Raw genomic sequence first — 15,544 nt, 5'->3', positions numbered from 1 at the left:
GGTGCCCAAACTTTTGCTTTGGGCCTTTTTCTGTTATTTTGAAACTGTAAAAGATGGAAATAAAAAAGTTTTCTTGTTTACAATATTGAAGAAATGTGTCATCTTTAACTTTATGCCTGTTGGAAATCAGTTCATCTTTTACTCGCTTAGCTATTCACAGTAACAGAAATTTTGACCGGGGATGCCTAAACTTTTGTATGTCACTGTAAAAGAATTGTTCACCGTGTGACCTCTCTAAACGCGTTTGTCTGCTTACAACCCATCCTTACCCCTGTGCTCAATGCCTCCTGCTGGGAAGTGCGTCAAAAGCAGTCAGCCTGACAAAACAGCCACTTGCAGTCCACCCACCCACGGAAAGGCTCAGCTCACATCACACTTTGCCAGCCACCCAAGGAATTCTCTAAAGAGCTCTGTAATTGTTGTGACTCTGATGCGGTGTAAAAGGAGCTGCATAATCGTTGAACTTTCATGGGTGAACAGATGGTTTTGTGCAGTGACATTTAGCTTCAGCATGAGAGACGCCAAAAAAAGCCCGTAAGTGTTAAATGTGACAGGTAATCTGAATAACCTGCTCAGTACAATCTCTGAAGTATTTTGTTTTGCGCTAACAGATAACCAACAATCTGCATCATTACCTCAGCATGTAAAAATCGTATATAAAATTATGAGGGGCTTTTTCCACTGTGATTGGGTGAGACCAGAACTAGAGGTCATGGGTTAGGGATGAAAGGTCAAGTGTTTAAGGAGAATCTGAATGGGAATCTCTTCACTTAGATGGTGGTGAGGTGTGGAATAACCTGCTGTAATGTTGAATCAGGTTTGGGGGGGCTGGCAAATGAGACAGGAAATGCACTGACTTCGAGTAGATATATTTATCATTTATTTACAAACAGTAAAAATTTGACCAAACATTCATGCTCCCCAAGTTGCAGCCACTACCAAGCTGGATACTCAACGAATATATGCACCTTCAACAAACAGTGCGTGCAGAGCGTACCTTCCCAATCATCTTGCCTTAAACAAAGGAAGAAGAAGGCAAGCCCCTCCCAAGTGCTATTTTATATACCCAGGGTATTCGAAACTGGACACCAGGCAGCCATCCAATGGGAAAAGCAGCTGCAGCTTCTACACTAACCAATCACAATGGAAGCAAATTTCCATAATCAGAATAAAGCATGTCCCCACAGGACAGCTGCCAGCACAAGTGGTGGATGCAGGTCCAGTTTCATTATTTAAGAGAAGTTTGGATAAGTACAAGGATGGGAGGGGTATGATGGGCTATGGTCCAGGTGCAGGTCAGTGGGGCTAGCCAGAATAATAGTTTGACACAGATTAGACGGGCTGCAGGGCATGTTTCTGTGCTGTAGTACTCTACAGCCTTGTGTCCCTGCTCAGCCGTGGCCCATGCCCATTTATAAAACTGAAGGCAGAGGAACAGGAATTTCTTCTAGTGGAGAGTGGGGAACCTCAGGAATTCTCTGTGCCTCAGTGTGTGGAGGCTGTATTGCTGGAGCTACTTAAAGGTGAGGTAGATACATTTTTGGAAAGAAAGAAACTGAGAGCTGCATGAAGCACTGGGGTGGAGATGAGGCACAAGGCAGCTTAGCCATGATTATCTTGACTGGTGAGGCAGGCTCGAGGATCCAAATTGAACACCCCTGCTTCTAATTGCCTCCATCTTGGTGAGTATTTTCAAGACAGAGTTTGTTAGATATTTTTGGAATATACATGGTATTATTGAATGAAAATGGCAATAAGGTAAAAGAGCATTTGTGATCTTATTGAGTAGTGGAGCAGGGCACTGAGGGCCAAATGACTTATTTGTGGTTCTCCTTCTGATGATTTTTTTAGCCTTCAGCAGTCACTTTCCTACCCCATCTTCCCTTGTTCCTATATTCCTTCTGTATTGAAGAGCGTTTGATGGCTCTGGGCCTGTATTCTCTGAAATACTGAAGAATGAGGGGTGACCTCAGTGAAACCTATTGAATGGTGAAAGGCCTCGATAGTGTGGATGTGGAGAGGATGTTTCCCCTGGTGGGGGAGTCTAAGACCAGAGGACACAGCCTCAGAATAGAGGGGCGTCATTTTAGAATGAAGATGAGGAGGACACATTGATCCCTTCACCACTACACATTGGTTCCTTCAGGTAGTCATTCATCATGGCTGTGTCTGCAATGTTAATGCGTTGACATCTGTAATCCAGTACAGCAGAAATTTTGCATGACGCTATCAAGCCCTCTTTGTGCTGGTCCCAGGAAAATCCTCTGATATAAAACCACCAAGTAACTTAAAGTTACTGACTCTCTCCACCTCCAATCTGCTAATAAGGGCTGGCTCATGGTCCTCCGATTTCCTCCTCCTGAAGTCAATAATCTTCTCCTTGGTCTTGCTGACGTTGAGTGAGAGGTCATTGTTATGGCCCAATTCATCCAGATTTTCAATCTCCCTTTTCCCTCCCTCACATCATCTCACCAAGCAACTTGCCAGCTCTTTACTTCATCCCTCCCCCTCCAGGTTTCACCTATCACCTGGTGTTTTCTCTGCCCTCCCTCCATCTTTTAAATCTACTCCTCAGCTTTTTTTTCTCTCCAGGATTTTGGCCCAAAATGTCAATTACTTTTTTCCACAGATGCTGCCTGGCCTGCTGAGTTTCTCCAGCATTTTGTGTGTGTTGCTCAGATATCCAGCATCTCCAGATATTCTCTTGTTTGTGGTTTTCAATCACCCTCGTATTTGCAATTTGTCACCACCTTTGATTGGGCCAGAGATAGTGGTGTCATATGAAACTTAAATATGGCAATGGAGCTGTGCTTAGCCACACAATCACAGGTATAAAGCGAACAGAGCCAGATACTAAGCACACAGCCTTGTGCGCACCTGCACTGGTGGTGATTGTGGAGAAGATGTTATTGATGATACGTACTGGATTGGGTCTGCAAGTGAGGAAATTCAGGATCCAGTCGAACAAGGAAGTATCAAGGCCCAGGTCTCGGAGCTTAGTGATTAGCAGTTTTGCGTTGTAGCATACGATAAGCTGCCATGTTACCAGTGAAATATCCAGAGGGGTCACAACCATGGGGGGTAATTTGACACCAGGTCTGTTGAAGGATATGAATGCATTTGTCTAAAGATTAATGAAAGAAATTGATTAAAAAGAGTGTCTTAAAGGAAGAGAAAGAAAGAAGCCAGATTTAGGGGGAGAATTCCAGAACATAGGTCAAGGCAGCTCAAAGCATGGCCATTAATGGAGCTGAGGGCACTTAACCATGTAGGTATCACTAGGTTGTTGCGTGGGATGGAGTGGTTCAATTATGAGGAGTCACTGGAGAAACTAATTCTATTCTCACTGAAGCGGAGGAATTAAAAGGAGGTATGTTAGACATATGTAAAATTGAGGGGTATAGACATGGTAGACTGCAGGAAACTCTCCCCCATATCAGAGGTAGATAAGACTAAAGAGCATAGGTTTAGGGTGAGGGGGAAGAGATTTAGAAGGAACCTGCTTAAATGACTTAAAGGCATACACAACGATCCATTCTTTATCAAGAGTAATGAGGCCCGTGACTCTGCCAGAAACATTGGTTTAGCTGAATGGTGGAGACATGAACAGCCCTGGTTCTGGACCTGCCAAGACCGAAGATCAAGGCCCAAAGGTTGAGTGGAAAACTGGCAGTCAGGGCCTGATGGCCGAAGTCCTGGATCTATGTGCTGGACATCTACTAGGGAAGTCAGAGATCCATTATCGCCAAGCCCACTGGAGGCCTGGGGTTGGAAGACTGTATGGATGTGTGAGTGGGTGGGAGGGAGGAATAGGGCTTGGTTTGCGGTTGTAGTGTTGCTTGTTGTGTTCTATGGTGCTCTGCCAAGCATTGTGGGCATGCTATATTGGTGCCAGAATGTGTGGTAAGATCTGCAGGCTGCCCCCAGCACATCCTTAGATTGCGTTGGTTGTTAAAGCAAATGGCACATTTCACAGTGTGTTCCGATGTACACGTGATAAATAAATAAATCAATAAATCTGAATCTGAACTTGGTGAAAATTTATTGAACAGACTCCATTTTACACTTGGCTCTCTGATTTCAATCATCAACAACAACGTGGTTGGAGTTATACCAACAGAATACAATGCCAGAATTACCTTCCAAATGATATAGAGTCATGTAATCATAAAATATACAGCACAGAAACATGCCCTTTGGTTCATAACAGCCAACTGTAAGCCACCCATTTACATAAATCCTTCATTAATCCAATTTTTAAAATTTTCCCCACATTCTCAACAGCTCTGCCCCAGATTCTACCATGTTCTTCACGTCAGGGGCAATTCAGCATTCACAACTTACCTGCCAACCTGCATATCCGGAGCTCTCTAAACTGATTAGAAAGGCTGGCTTTGTTATAGGAGTCAAACTGGACACACTGGAGGCTGTGGTAGAACAAAGGACCCTACAAACAATCCTGGCAATTCTTGGCTGAACAGAGGAGTACCTTTAGGAATAGACTAAGACAACAATGCTGCTCCAAAGAGTGCTATATGAGGTCATTCTTACCCTTAGACATTAGGCTCTATAATGAGTCAACCTATAGCCAGGGATGCGATGATCCCCTCCTGTTTGAGGTAACTTATTTTTTATTCTTTCTTACTTCTTATTTTTACTTTTTATTTCTTTCTTACTCCATGGCAGATGGATTTTAATACAGACAAGTGTGAGGTATTGCACTTTGGAAGGACAAACCAAGGTAGAACATACAGGGTATGTAAGGCACTGAGGAGTGCAGTAGAACAGAGGGATCTGGGAATACAGATACAAAATTCCCTGAAAGTGGCATCACAGGTAGATAGGGTCGTAAAGAGAGCTTTTGGTACATTGGCCTTTATTAATCAAAGTATTGAATATAAGAGCTGGAATATTATGGTGAGGTTGTATAAGGCATTGGTGAGGCCGAATCTGGAGTATTGTGTTCAGTTTTGGTCACCAAATTACAGGAAGGATATTAATAAGGTTGAAAGCGTGCAGAGAAGGTTTACAAGGGTGTTGCCGGGATTTGAGAAACTCAGTTACAGAGAAAGGTTGAATAGGTTGGGACTTTATTCCCTGGAGCGTAGAAGAATGAGGGGAGATTTTTGATAGAGGTATATAAAATTCTGATGGGTATAAATAGAGTGAATGCAAGCAGGCTTTTTCCAAAGAGGCAAGGGGAGAAAAAAACCAGAGGACATGGGTTAAGGGTGAGGGGTGAAAAGTTTAAAGGGGACATGGGGGGGGGGCTTCTTCACACAGAGAGTGGTGGGAGTGTGGAATGAGCTGCCAGACGAGGTGGTAAATGCGGGTTCTTTTTTAATATTTAAGAATAAATTGGACAGATACACGGATGGTAGGTGTACGGAAGGATATGGTCTGTTTGCAGGTCAGTGGGACTAGGCAGAAATGGTTCGGCACAGCCAAGAAGGGCCAAAAGGCCTGTTTCTGTGCTGTAGTTTTTCTATGGTTTCTATGGTTTCTCTTCTAATATTTGTATATCTCTGCTCTTGTAATGCTACTGTGACACTGAATTTTCTTTTGGGATCAATAAAGTATCTATCTCATCTGTTTGCCCTTGAGATGTGACAATAAACCAGAGCCCTCGGAGGAAATGTATGGGGGAAGAACCTGCAAACTCTACAACAACAGCACCTGAAGTTTGCATTGAACCAGGGTCTCAGGGACTGTGAAGTAGTAACTCTTTAGGCTGTGACTCTCTCAAAGTGTCTGGAGAGTGGTAAAAGGACAATGCCAAAACATATAAATACAGACAAGGTAGGATGTAGAAAGGCCAAGTTCCTCTTCAGGAAGTGTTGCAAACCAACGTTGACACTGTTCCAGATTCAGATTCCATTATTATAGGTACAGACTGGGAATTGCATCAAAACATGAATATTAATGAAAAGATTCTCTGTATGTAATGCAGGTGAAGAGACAGGCCAGAGACTGATTCTTGATTTATTACCCTGCTAGATGATGTAAATGCCGACTTATTAAATGCTTATGAAAGAGTTAAGAATACTTGTTTGTTGGATTTTTTTCTGGAGATTTTGAAATTTTAATAAGTATGGAACATGAATCCCCAGTGTCATTATGCTAAAAAAATTATTTCATTAAAGAAAGATTTCCACCTAAAGGCAGTTATTGGAGCAAAATTACTGCGGAAGTCTTCACATCAGGCTCTACATCGGCCATTTGGCAGACTGAAACTACTAAAATATCTGTGACAAAGTGAAATAAAATTACATAATTTTTGCTATTAGTTATTATAATGAGCACTTATCGAGTTGCTAATGCCATAAAATTTTTGATTTGTGTGACATGTAGCTTTAAGAGAGTCATTTCCCACTATTTATCGAATAGCTGTGTATTTATGCTGTTTAAACAGAGAAAATAAGGTTAAAAGGAAACTGCAAGTGAAGTTAGATGTGAGAAAACCTAAATTATCTCACATCGGTTTTGGAATTAAATTCTTTGGATTTGCCTCAGTGAAAGTCTGAGTTCATTTGATGGCTAAGTCAACTCTGGAACTCCAAAATATCTGAGTATATGTGTGTGTGTGTGTGTGTGTGTGTGTGTGTGTGTGTGTGTGTGTGTGTGTGTGTGTGTGTGTGTGTGTGTGTGTGTGTGTGTGTGTGTGTGTGTGGCAGGCTATACCCTCATTTCTTGCACTCAAGGAGGTAAGAAACGCCTCACCTCATTGAAAATAAGTTTGCCCTAGAAGAGGCTAATATTTGAATGGTGTTATGTTTTCAGGTGTTGTTTGGTAGAGTGGATTATGTGTGAATTTTATGACAGTAATCCAAATTTAATTCCTAGGTCAGTTTTACGCATTTTTTATATTTGTTTTTTGAGATGCAGCGTGGAACTTGCCCTTCTGGCCCAATAAGATGTACTGCCCAGCAATCCACCTATTTAACCCTCGCCTAATCATTGGAAAATTTACAATGATCAATTAACCTACTAACTGGTACATCTTTGGACGGTGGGAGGAAACCAGAGCACCAGGAGGAAACCCATGCAGTCACAGAAAGGATGTACCAACTTAGGGACAGCATCAGAATTGAAACCAGACCTCCAACGCCCCAAGCTGTAGTAGTGTCGCGCTAACCCCTACACTACTGTGGAATCCCAAGATGCCGGACAAAATTAACTATAAACTTTAATTAGACAATTTTCACAGCAGTTATCCTCTATCCTGGGCAGAGGGTATTACTCTATTTTCATTACTGGGTTGATGATGACCTTAAAATCACCGCGGATCCTAACAGTCAGACCAATTCTTCTTGGTTACTGGAACCACAGACATTGCCCATGGGCTCCACTCAGCCTTGGAAAGAATTCCTTCAGCCACCATGTGGCTACTTAATCATGGATGGTATAAGGAACTGGACAGGTTTTGCAAAACTTCTGTGAGGCATTTTCATCTCAGACAATTTTACACTTGATGTGTTTGAGTTTTTCATTTTCATCCTTGAACACAGCTGTGACACCTTAGAGTACCTTTCTTAATTCACTTTCAGTTGACTTTATTGCAGGGGGTGTGGCATGCAATTGGTGGATGGATTTCCAATCAGTTTGTAGTTCTGTCAGCCATTTATGACCCCACAATGCCGACCCTCCTGTTTCTATCACATACAAACTCGAAGTGGCTTGTTGGTTGTTGTATTTCACTGATACAAATGTCATTCCCCCATGGATGAGATTTTCTGCAGTATAAGTTCATAGTTGGATAGCTGGAGGCTTCATTTCAGTGTTTTGAAATGCCATTCAAACGCATTTTACGAAATGACTGAAACAGCCCAGCCGGTGCTCAATTCCATCGTAATTAATTTGCTGTTCACTTCTGGTGTATGCCATTTTGCTTGTTTATTGTTAGTTTTCACTTAACAATCTCAAGTTTAGTGTCACTCCCAGTCCTGTATCATTCTCATCATTATCAGATTTTTCATCATGCAGCTTCGTGCACTTTTGAAACTACAACTTAATTTTATTCATCTTTTTCGCTTCCCCATGCAGACCATTTATTTTTATCTGTCGGACATGCTCTTTGAGTGCCTCCTACTTTGTTGCATTTTCTGCAGGATTTGCCTTTAAACCTGCATTTGTCTGGTCTACGTCAGTCAATTTGTTTGGCCAGGCTGATTTCTGTTTAGATGTTGCAATTTTGTTCACACTCACTTTCATTTCTGACTGCAACCCAATAGTGTCCCTATCTGCAGACTGCATCGATACAGCTATTGCAACTGCTTTTTTAAGTGTAAGTTGTGCTTCAGTTAGGACCAATTTTTGAATGCTTTCTTGTAAGATTCTACAAAATAAACAATCACAGCGCATCATTAAGCCCATTATTGAACTGACAATGCTCAATCTCTTCAATTCAGTCACTTATGCTGATATGGACCTCATCTTTTTGATTTTGCTTATGAAACCTCAAGTGTTCTGCAATCAACAATAGTTTTGGTTCTAAATTTTCCGAACATTACTTCCACATTATCAGCAAAACTCATTTCAGCCGGTTTGGTCGGTGCAGTCAAAACTCTCAGCAAACTGTATGCCTTTAAACGCAATGCACTCAGCAAAACTGACACCTGTTTTGCATTGGCTATTCCATTTATGTTAAAATACTGCTCAATTTGCAGCCACCACCTTTTGTGACATCAAACATGTCTATCTTTCCAATGTAGCCAGCCATTTCTGTTTATTTAAATTTATGATTATTACCATCCGGTACTCTGTGTATATGAACCTGTGTATTTGTCTGTTTTCTGCCTTTTCTTAAACTCAGCTGTGTTTTCTCTTCCAAAGAAAATATACTGCGGTGTTTTTTTTATAAAAAAACTAAAGCATCTAGCTGCGCTTCAGCAGATAGGTAGTCATCCCAGATTCATTTCAAACCTCTCTGTTGCCGTTGTTATGTTTTCATAACTCCAAAACATAAAGCTAATTGGAAGACAAACAAGGAAGTCTGGAATGTGAGGCTAAATTTGTTTTTTTCTTTGTTCTTTGAGTGAGGAAGCCCCACATATAACATGGTGGCATGATGACGTATGCTATTCACATATTTTTACATATAACCTGTAATTTATTAATTAAGTGGAAAGAATGCTTCATGAAAGCAAACTATTTACAATATTACTCAAATATTACCAAAACCATAAGTAATAGGAGAAGAATTAGGCCATTTGGGGTCTGCTCCGTTATTTCATCATGGCTGATCCAATTTTCCTCTCGGCCTCAATTTCCTGCCTTCTCCTATATCCGTTCATTCCCTGACCAATCAAGAATCTATCAACCTCTGACTTAAATACACATGTAGACTTGACCTCCACAGCTGCCCGTGGCAAAGAATTCCACAGATTCACCATCCTCTGGTGAAAGAACTTCCTCCTATTCTTCGTTCTAAAAGGATACTCCACTATTCTGAGCCTGTTTCCTCTGATCTTAGATTCTCCTACCATAGGAAACTTCCTTTCCACATGCACTCTATCAAGGTATTTCACCATTTGATATGTTTCAATGAGGTCGCCCTTCTTCTTCTGAATGTCAGTGAATATAGGCCCAGAGCCATCAAATGCTCTTCATATGACAAGCCGTTTAATCCTGGAATCATTTTAGTAAACTTCCTTTCCCTCTCATGTGCTGTTCAATTATATTACCTGCATTCTTGTTGGAATTGGAAGACTATAAGGAACGGGAAAGAACAGTGTCCGCCAGTTACAGTAGTGCTCTATGAACCATAGATTTAGACAACTTTCCATATCTTGGGATGCAGCCCTCAGTGAAGACAGATACTGATGATGAAATTTGCACATTTTCAGTGTGGTAACATGGGCATTAGCCAACTGAGGAAAAGAGTGAAGATCAAGACTTTAAACCTAGCACAAAGCTCAGGGTCTACTTTGCAGTGTAAAGTCTACCTTCCAGTAGGCTTCTGAGACAATGATCTGCCTATATTATCTCAATGCACTGCAGAAGTTCCATCAATGGTTCTTCAAAAAAAATCCTCCAGAAGCGGTGGTTGGGTAAGCAGTCTCTCACAGGCCAAGATTCCCAGGATTGAGGTTCTGGAAGATTACAGCAATGGAAAGCCTAATAGGCCCATGATGAGTGGATCAAATTGCACTCAGCTATCTCTACTGCCTAGAATGCATCAATCAAGGCTGATACCAAGCAACCAGAGTAGCAGATACTGGAATCTGAAGAAACACATAAAATGCTAGAGGGACTCAACAGGTGAGGTGGTATCGGTGGATAGGAATCGACAGTTGATGATTCTGATTGAGGAGCTTCATTTGGACTGGACTCTATACTCCATCACAGCAACAGATTATAAGGGACAGGGACACCTTCATGCTTTGAAGGTGCTCACAATGCTTCCTTGAACAAAAACATGGCAACTCACTGATCTCACAGATCTCACATTGGCAACTCTAAAGTGACATGGTGGCGTAGTGGTTAGCACCGTGCTATTACACTACCAGGGACGTGTGATCAATTCCACTGTTGTCTGTAAGGAGTTTGTATGTTCTCTCCATGAGTACATGAGCTTCCTCTGGGTGCTCTGGTTTCCTCCCATATTGGGCTAGTAGGTTACTTGATCACATGGGGGTAAATGGACAACCCAGGCACATTGGGACAGAAGAGCCTGTGCCACTAAATTAAAAAAAAGTAGAATCTCTAATCCCTGGTTGCTCAAAATGGCGAAAGAATATCTGGGAAGGTACTGAGAACCTCAAGACTCTTTGACAGGAGGATATGGAAGCCCAGTGAAAATTGTGCAAGGCCCACCCACTTCTCTGACTACCCACGCCTGCTCTCCATGAAGTACCCACTGTCCTGGTTATGGAAGAGTCTGCAGGTCCCACGCTGGCTCTGTCAGACGTTGTTGTTTCGTATGGCATGGCCCGGGAGGGGCAGATGCAAGTCTGTCCGTTTGGGAGCCGGGGTTGGATCAATTCTTGTCTGGCATCTGGTCCACAGCCATTCCCACATGGGTGGGACTGAGTTGGCACTGCCTGATGGAATCCTTGAAGCATGCAAGCCTCCATACAACGTCAACGTGTTGATCCAGGTTGTGCAGGGCTCCATCAGTATCCACAAAACACAGGTCATCTTTAATCGTTAGGAACTACCAAAGTAGGACAGAGGATTTTTCCCTTACTCTGCCTGCCAGTATGCTTGTCTGTCAACAACGTAGCATCACCATTCTGCAACATCTTTCACTGTATCCATGGTTACAGCATGTTAAAGAGTCATTCATTGCAAAACTGGTAAGAGCACGCAGCTTCCATTTTAACACTGAAGTTTGAATTAATATGGCGGAAAAGTCAACTGATTATGGAGATCTGTCATAGAGTGTGTGTTGTTTGAGTGTGTCATCACACTGCATGAACTCACACAGATAACGACAGTACGGTTTGAAGTTATTCTATTGCCTGGCCGAGGCTCTGCAGAACGGTGATATTTGGGTTAAAAGCAACATTGCCATTTTTTGCACAAAGCAGCTGTCAGTATTATTTAGCAGCTTTACTGAATTAATGAAAGTCTGGCTTAAGATGTTATGTACAGATTAAAGGTATTTTAAATGAAAATGGGGACAAAGAGGCAAATGAAATTTCTTTCAGATGTTATCAGATTTAATTTCAGAAATAAGTCCAGTGTGTAAGTTTCCTCCACTGGCACAGAATCTGCTCAGGTTAGATATCTTTCACCCTTGTAAGTATTCAGTCAGAGCAAGACACACAAAACGCTGGAGGAATTCACGTCCTGATGAACAGTCTCAGCCCAAAATGTCAAATGTTTATTCTTCTGCATAGACGCTGCATGACCTGCTGAGTTCCTCCAGCAGTTGTGTGTGTTCCTGGATTTCCAGGATCTGCAGAATCTCTTGTATTCAGTCTGAACTTCCTACATGCTCAAGACTGACCACCCCACCGTGCCTGAAGGAAGAACTCACCAACTGTGAGGCACCAGAGAGTTGGCATCCTGTCCCAGCAGGGAAACATTAAGATGCCAGGTACGTTTAAAGCAATTTAGACAGGAAAAGTGACTTTTGACATCTGCCTGAGCCCTTTGATCTTTTTGGAAACCAGTTCGTGTTAGTTCACTTTCTCAAAGCTGAAGTTCCTTTTCACTAAATCTCTCATAGGTTAGCCATAGATCACTTTTATTTCTATTAGAGCACACTGAAAGACAGTTTACTTGCATTGCAACAATTTGGATGGGCGTTTGCTGTCAGAGGTAGCTAGTTGGTAAAGCTTAAACTGCAGTGCATTGCTTGAATGATGAGCCAATCAAACCGGAGTGCTTCCATTTGCTTTAGGTGGCCTTGCTTTGAGATATCTTGCTGCTAAAAGTAAGCATTGCTACTTTTGTTTAGAAGAGTTTGCAATCTTACTCTGAGCAATAGTGTAGGTTGGTACATTATCTGGCACTGGCAGCACAGAGTGATGGACAAGCAAAGCTTCTGAAACAAATAGTTTCTGTCTCCAGTTTGTGAAGGAGCTATGTTTTTTATGAGTCTTTTCCCAGAGGCCTCATAATAGGAAACTGCAGAACCGCAAGGAATGTATTTGCATCTGTACCCTTCCTTGGGGTATTATAACACACCAGATAAATCACATTTCCAATTGTTATTGCTTGATGTCCAAACACTTCAGTTAATTAGTCCACACTAATATCCCAACAATAGTGATGAGTATGCTCATTTAATCAGTTAATCCCAACACGTTGATCAATATAAATCCCGTTAAAATTGATAATCTAGTTTGATTTTTGGGAGATGATGATGGACACAAGTTAGTTGTATTGTAACAACATCCATACCTCAAATACAAATACTTGGCTGCATTGCTTTTTGGGACATCTTTGGGTCTTGAAGCCTATTAAGTAACTTGATTACTTACTGCCCATTGCCCCACTGACATTTAGGGCAGGAAAGAATCTCCTGTATCTCTGAGAGTGCTCAGGGTTTCCTTTATCATTTCAGGGGCTTCCTCTCAGTTTTCACTACTGTCAGTCATGCAAGTCCCGAATGGAGATGCAAGAATACCATCGTACTCAGATGTAGAAGGATTCTTCACTACTGTTTCCACGACAATTTTGTTTTGCCAGTCAGAGTTGTTAGCCCTGAGCTGAACCCCCAAGCCTGGAGGACCGGTGGACCACTCTTACTCTGTCCTCCACCCTTTGACCTGTTTAGCACGAACTCCAGCCAACATAGCTCTCCAGGTCATCGAGGCTAAACCATGACAAGGTTGTGTCCTCTTGGAGGCCCATTAATTGATGCATGTTTATTCTGTCCGCATTTATTTTTCCTTTGAATGAAGTACATTAGATGGAGCTGAAGACTACATTATTTTTGAGCTTATATACAACAAAGAGGACAGATGGAGACAAGAGAGATTAAAATTGCTGGAAATCTGGAGCAATACACAAAATGCCAGAAGAACACAACAGGTCAGGCAGCGTCTATGGAGGGAAATGGACAGTCAATAGTTCAGGTTGAAACTTTTACTAGGACTGAAAGATAATGCGCAATGAACTTCAAAGTTCAAGGTAAATTTATAATCAAAGTACATATACGTCACCATATACAACCCTGAGATTAATTGTCTTGTGGGCATACTCAAAAAGTTAATGGAATAATGACTATAACAGAATCAATGAAAGACTGCCCAACTAGGGCGTACAACCAGAGTGCAGAGGTCACCCAAAGACACAAAGAAGAAACAACAATGATAAATGAATAAGCAACATATATTGAGAACATGAGATAAAGAGTCTTTGAAAGTGATCCCCCAAGTAGAGGAGGCAACTAGATGCAATAATTGGTACCTCTGGATTCGTGTGTGAAGTGCTCCCTCACCTGGAAGGATTGGTGAGGGAGGAGGTGCAGGGACATTTGCAACGCTTCGTGTAGTTACAGACATATACCCTGGTGGCGTTTTGGTGGGGAGGAATGAGTCTGAGAGTGAGATCCTTGCAGAAAGCAGTAAGGGGAGAGAAGAGGAAGATGTGCCTGGTGGTGGGATTATCTGCCGATCATCATCAGCCTATCACACCACCCACTATGGTTGTTTCAAGAAGGCAGCATCCATCGTTAATGACCCTCAGCAATAGGGGCATACCCTCATATTGTTACTATCGTTAGGGAGAAAGTACTGGAGTCTGAAGACCCACACTCATGTTTTAAGGACAGGTACATCTCCTCTACCATCAGTTTTTTGGGCAGTCCATGAATCCATGAGTACTTCCTCACTATCCCTTTTTTGTACTATTTATTTTTGTAACATATTGTACTTTTTATGTCATACTGCTGTTGCAAAACAACAAATTTCATGACAGAGTTGGCAGATGATAAGTGGATCCAAGCGAGGGGAGGATGAGAGACAGATGAGGGAGGGGCAGAATGGGAATGATTGAAGAAGCTGAGAGGTGATGGGTGGAAGAAACGAAGAGCTAAAGTAGATTGTACGTGATAGGAGAGGATAGTCAACCATGGAATAAAAGGAAGGAGGTGAGGAGGGGGACCAAATGGGAGGAATGTGTGGGTGATGGGCAGACTGAGGGGCAGGGAAAGATAAAGGGAAAGGGTAAGGGGGCTGGTGGGATTAGAAAATAAAAGGGCAGGAGAAAAAAGTGGAATAAATTACAGAAATCAACTTACATGCTGTCAGGTGGACTACCAAGTTGGAACGTGAAGTTAGAGTATGCATCCAGCCTCAACTTGGTAGTAGGGGAGGCTGTGGACAGACATGATGGTGGGTGAATGGAACGTGGAATTAAACTGGATGACCACTCGGAAATCCTGGTTGTTACAGTAGATGGAGTGAAGGCACTGAACTAAGCCGTCCCCTAATTTACATCAGATCTCTTCAACGTAGAGGAGGCCACACCGGGAGCACCAGATGCAATAACTGACACCAATGGATTTTCGTGTGAGGTGCTGCCTTACCTGAAAGAACCCCTGAGGGCATTCAGTGCTGGTGGGGGAAGAGGTTCAACAGAAAGTGTATTATTTAAATTGGTGATAGAGATAAGTGCCTGGAAGGGGATCAGTGGAGAGGGACAAGTTAGCAAGGGAGTCTTGAAAAGAGTGATCCCTACAGAAAGTGGAGAGGGGAGGGGAGGGCAAGATATGCCTCATGGTGGGATCACCTGCTTGCCAGCTCCCCTCACCTTGATCCACCAGCTTCCACTCTTCTCCACCGTTTAATACTGACTATCCACTATGCTGTTCCCTTCCAATCCTGATGAAGGGTTCTGACCGCAAACTTCGATTTTCTATTTCCTGCCGTGGATGCTGCCTGACCCACTTGCATCTGTGCTGCTCAAGGAAACAGGTAGGGACACATTTAAGAGTAAAATACTCAGCTGCTATTGTATAACAATATCAGAATTATCAATTGGTAATGAATTCCTTGATATCGAAGAGATTGCATTCTTGGCAATGTAGGACTCCTTCTTTATTGCATTATAGACCCTGCTGAAAAGAAAAATGCCTTTATATGCAGTA

This window comes from Mobula birostris, chromosome 30 (assembly GCF_030028105.1).
Source record: "Mobula birostris isolate sMobBir1 chromosome 30, sMobBir1.hap1, whole genome shotgun sequence".
Lineage (NCBI taxonomy): Eukaryota > Metazoa > Chordata > Chondrichthyes > Myliobatiformes > Myliobatidae > Mobula > Mobula birostris.
Note: the sequence above shows the minus strand (reverse complement) of the source record.